The following is a 5,709-nucleotide window of genomic DNA, read 5'->3' as shown; positions in this document are numbered from 1 at the left end:
GGTTTATGTGGAAGTTTCTTTGAAGCAGACTTATTTATTTTCAGTTTTAGAACGATGAGTGAAGATGGTGGTGGAGGCAGAAGAAAGATTTCATGAGGGTTTGAGGAGAGTGGATTCATTCTATTTTGTGTATGTACAGGAAATTGTTGAAAATAGAGAGATACAGGACTCAGGCGATGAATGGCAAGATGGATGTTGTGGAAAATGAAGGTGATTTATTTTTTAAAGGATGAGTGAGGATGTTGTCGAGGGTTGAAGCAAATTTTCATGAGTGGATGAGGACAACGTATTCGTTTTCTTTGTTGTCTATATAGGAATTTGATGGAAAATGGCGAGATGGTTGATGTGGAAATATTTTGAAACAGATTTATTTATTTTTAGTTTATACAATGATGATCGAAGATGGTGGCGGAGGCAGAAGCAAATTTTCATGAGGGTCTAAGGAGATTGGATTGTAGTAGAGAACTGATATTTTCATATGGTAGGTTCATATGGATATGATGAACTCTTAGATGCAGCAGCGATCAAGGAATCATTGTGAAAGAAGATATATCACTACAACATGTTGAATACGATGGAATTGGTGCTATGGGCTTTGGCATGACATCAACATTACTTGGTGATATGGGCGTTGGCATGGCAACAACATTACTTAGGGAGAAGTTCATCGATTGTGGAGTTCATGTTTACGAACCAAGTTTGGTAAGATGCAAGAAATTTGGAGGATTCATTGGAATTCTGGTGCAGAAGCTACAAAGAAAAGAGTAGACTTTGGAAATGGAAGGTGTAACACACTATTTTATGAAAGATGTAACAGGTAGGGCACTAGTGCATGCATTGATTACATGCTATGCAAACAGTGGTAATGGTTTTGTGCCTTGAAGTTTTAGCAAAAATGTTGAGTGACAAGGTTGAAATAATCATAGACGGTAGTATTTGTGGTTTTCATAGGTTGTCATGGCTACAACCATTGTAATGTTGTTAGCCTATTCATGTCGTCATGTATGCAGAATTTGACTAATGAAGCATATTTTGTTATGATTTTTTTTTTTTGATGTTTAGTACCAAAAAGAACAACATGAACTTCCTATGATAGCATATGAACCAAGTAAAACATTGAAAGACGCAAAAGTGGTTTAGAAGATGTGATCCATTGTTCTTGTTTCGTTGTATACATACTCCATGGAAAAGATTCCAATGGTCATGTTGCACACAATATAGTAGATATGTTGCACCAACTTCTTCACTAAATGGGGAATTTGCTCTCCGCAACACAAATTCCCATCCCATTGTCCATTATTTTAATAGTTCCTTCCATATGACTTTGACTGCCTTTCCTTAAACAAGTTTTGTGAGTTAGAGAGTCACATTTTTTTATAGAAAACTTCACATTCTCCCATATTCAAGTTTGTTTTCCACATTTTATCAAATTGGTCATCCCTATACAATTTCTCTCATAGTCACAATGTGCTCTCTTAATCACAATATTCATTAATAGAAGTATTTAATATCAAGAGTCAATATATTAACTTCATGTGTGATCAATGTTTCACATTTCATCTCATAGGTCATATTTGACCCTTGAGGACTCTCTCTCTCTCTCTCCCAAAACATCGCCCTAGTGATAAGTGATGCTATGAATTACCCTTCAACTTGCGTTCAAAACCCACTTATGTCAATATGTTTCTCGAAGTAAATCTTGGAGAGGTACAAATAAACAACCTACTTTATTGTTTCTTTAGATGAATTGTGGGCCATGTAGCTTTGCTAAACAACCATAGAAAGCAACATTCTCCCCGAACTAGAGTATTTGGTTAATCATCAAAGATTTTAAAACGATATAATAGAAGATCCATTTGAGGGCTTCATTTCCCTATGGTGATGCACAAATTCTTCACGTAAGTCATAAAACTTGTGATTAAGAGTTTCCAAATACGAGTTGCAATTCATTGTACATCTTTAAACCCAACCATGGACTGGACATATGTGAAGGTGCACTAACATCCTCTTTCAATGTGAGGCAAATTGAATTCTCCAATTCAATAGAGTTGTAGATTTATCAATTTATTCGAAGGCACAAATGGCATGTTGCCTTTGGCACATGGTGTGATTCGTGAACCAACTAAAGATTAAGAATAGGTTCTAATTGCAGAGAGCTTTATATTTGCACTCGACATCATTTTTATGGATATATAATATATAACTTTATTGGGTAGAAATCATATTTTTTATTTTATTTTGTTTAACATTTATATAATCCAAAATTATTACAATAGATTCACTAAAAGCTAAAACATGTGCATCAAGTGGCACCAGAAGCCTAACTCTGAGTTCATAATTGAAATATCTATTTGATTTTGATTTTATTTTTATCCTCTTTCTCAAATGGTTTAAGTGTGTTCTCTCTAATATATAGTTTAGAGGTTTGAATTCTCATGGACCAACATCTTTATTTACATAATTTTTGTCCCAACGCTATTTAAGTCTTCTTTGAGACATCTACAGTCGTAATAGCCATCTTTGAGTCGAAAATCCCACCCACACATCATTGGTCAAACACACTTTTGCATGACAACAATGACTTGCTTGCCCTTGTACTACAACAACGGGATATTACTAAGCGAGCTTGTAAAAAAAATAGACCATTTGTACCCATAACATGAAATAACAAAACAATCTTAAAAAAACTTGGGTTTTATTCCCCTCATCTTGCATTTGAATATAATATGATGTAAGAGCTAGCTACTAATGTAAGCATATGATAAGGATATAATAGGTAAATAGATAAGAAAGAAGAGAGAGAAAGAAGGGTGTTGATCCACCTTACCCGGATGGTGCAGACCCGGTATGGACCGGATGAGGAGTACCCGGCTACGAAGAGCCGGATGATGCAGACCCGGTGAAGACCGGATGAGGAATACCCGACTACGAAGGGCCGGATGGTGCAGACCCGGTATGGACCGGATGAGGAGTACCCGGCTACGGAGTGCCGGATGGTGCAGACCCGGTATGGACCGGATGAGGAGTACCCGACTACGGAGGGCCGGATGGTGCAGACCCGGTATGAACCGGATGAGGAGTACCCGGCTACGGAGAGCCGGATGATGCAGACCCGGTGAAGACCAGATGAGGAGTACCCGGCTACGGAGAACCGGATGAAGAGACATATTAGTAAATATGTTTTCTGATAGTCCATCGCGGCTACATTTGTAAATAGCCGAAAAGTCATATTAGTATAAATATGACTTAGGGCAAACTTTTAGTAACTGTTGTTACTGTTGTTGTTGTTGTTGTTGTCATTCTTGTTGGTGCAAGAATAGAGAGTGTGTGTAACTGTACAGAGAGAGAGAGAGAGAGAGAAAGAGGTCGTTGCCTCTGTTGTAACCGCAGCCTGTGGTGAAGATCTGTGAGCACGAGGTCGGTGCCTCAGTGAACTCATGGTTGTACATTCCATCATAGTGATAGTTTGTAGCCTGTGGGCTGCCGTGGTTTTTTCCCCTAGTTTGGGGTTTTCCACGTAAACCTCCTGTGTACCTCGTCGCTTCTTTGTGTTGCGTTTTATTTCCCGTTTTCTGTGTATCATTCTAAGCTCGGTTGTGGCCGAGCGTTGCGCATAAGGAACGACCAGTTAACGTCAAGTGGTATCAAAGCAAAACGACACAGAAAATGGACGAATCGTTTGGCGGCATGTTCAAGCTCACCGGCTCCAACTATTCAGTGTGGAAGTCGAAGATGAGGGATATGCTCGTGGTAAAAGATCTTTGGCTGCCGGTTCAGTTCGGGGACAAGAGACCGGACAAAATCGACGCCGCGATATGGGAGGTGATGCACATGAAGACAACGGCGTATGTACGGTGCTTCATCGACATGAGCCTGTACAACAACTTCAATGAAGAGAGCAAGGCTCATGAGCTCTGGGAGAAGATCGGCATAATGTTTCAAAACAAAAATGTTGTTAATCAGGTTTCGGTATTCCGGAAGCTAGTAAGACTCCGGTACCAAGATGGCTCCAGCATGGCGGAGCACATGAATGCCTTCTAGGGGCTGATCCACCAGGCAACTTCATTGGAAGTACCTCTCGCCGATGAGGTACTAGCGTTACTCCTGCTCGGTTCCGTCCCGGATAGCTGGGAGACGTTGGTTGTCACTTTGGGCAACGCCGGGCCGGAAGGAAAATGGTTATCCCTAGCAAGAGTAAAGTCAAGCTTGCTAGATGAGGAGGTGCGTCGAAAAGATAAAGATACGAGCTCTAACTCCAAAGCGCTCCTTACCGAATCGGAACGCACAAGACATAGAAACCGTAGTCCCCAGAACCGGGAGAAGTCGGGGACACGGTCAAAGTCAAGGGGGAGGCCTACTTGCTTCTATTGCGGCAAGCCGGGACACTTCCAAAAGAACTGTCGGCATTTCCGAAAAGACAAGGAAACCGACGGTACCGATTCGAAGCGGACCTCAGACCGGAACGGTAAAGACCAGAGGGGGCCGGACCGGAAGGGAACGATGGCAATCACGGCAAGTGAAGAAGAGTTGATGCTCATCACCGAGGAGAGTGATATAAACCTTGCTGGCGACGAGATGACCTGGGTGGTAGACTCCGGAGCATCGTTCCACCTTACCCTGGACCGGAAATGCTTCTCATCCTACTCAGCCGGTGACCACGGCTGTGTCCGGATGGGGAATGAAGGTACATGCCGAATTGTCGGCATAGGAGACGTGTGGCTGTCAACACCAACTGGATGCAAGTTGCTGCTAAAGGATGTCCGACACGTTCTGGAGGTTCGACTAAACCTGATATCAGCCGGTCGGCTAGATGATGAAGGCTACACGGGTAGCATCTGGAACGGTGTCATGAAGTTCAGCAGAGGGAGCCTGATTGTGGCTCGGGCCCGGAAGGTAAACACACTGTACCTGATGAATACCCGGTTTTGTCCGGAAGAAGTGAACGTGGCATCCGACACTGCCGGTGAGCTGTGGCACAAGAGGTTGTGTCATATGAGCGAGAAGGGGATGAAGAGGCTTGCAAACGACAACCTCATTCTAGTGAAGAACGTGCACTTAGAGAAGTGCACTGATTGTCTGGCCGGTAAGCAGAACCGGACCTCCTTCCGACCAAGGCCACCGATGAGACATAATGCACCATTGGAGTTGGTGCATACGGATGTGTGTCAAGTAGACACGAAATCACATGCCGGAGCGCAGTACTTCATGACGTTCATAGATGACCACAACCGAAAACTGTGGGCCACACCGTTGAAGACGAAGGATCAGGTGTTATCCGTCTTCAAAGAGCTCCACGCGAGAGTGGAAAGAGAAACCGGCCGGAAGCTGAAGGCGGTACGAGCAGACAACGGAGGAGAATACCGGGGGCAGTTCGAGGAGTACTGCCGCTCGAAGGGGATCTGGCTCGAATTTACCGTGCCGAAGACACCGGAACTAAACGGACTGGCCGAGAGGATGAACCGGACCATAATGGAGAGGGTCCGGAGTATGCTAGCGCATGCAAAACTACCCAAGAAGTTTTGGGCTGAGGCACTGTCGAAGGCGACATATGTGATAAATAGATCACCCTCAGTACCCTTGGACAGAGACACGCCAGTGTGGACCGGTAAGGAAGTATCCTACCGGCATCTAAAGGTGTTCGGGTGTCTCGTGTACGTGGATGTAGCTAAGGATTGGAGAGGAAAGTTAGATCCAAAGACCTGGCCATGC

General features: G+C 43.4%; 1 long non-coding RNA gene across 1 annotated transcript; it reads left to right on the top strand.

Annotated features, from left to right (window-relative positions):
* Positions 1-381: 381 nt before the first annotated feature.
* On the top strand, positions 382-1,040 carry LOC147868056 (uncharacterized). Its single transcript, XR_015531637.1, has 2 exons — positions 382-817; positions 952-1,040. It is a non-coding gene; the product is annotated as an uncharacterized LOC147868056 (long non-coding RNA).
* Positions 1,041-5,709: the final 4,669 nt, after the last annotated feature.

This window comes from Azolla caroliniana, unplaced genomic scaffold (assembly GCF_043228905.1).
Source record: "Azolla caroliniana isolate FFs.n. ecotype wild unplaced genomic scaffold, voAzoCaro1.0.p SCAF_1, whole genome shotgun sequence".
Taxonomy (NCBI): Eukaryota; Viridiplantae; Streptophyta; class Polypodiopsida; order Salviniales; family Salviniaceae; genus Azolla; species Azolla caroliniana.
Note: the sequence above shows the minus strand (reverse complement) of the source record. Positions and strands in the feature narration are given on the sequence as shown.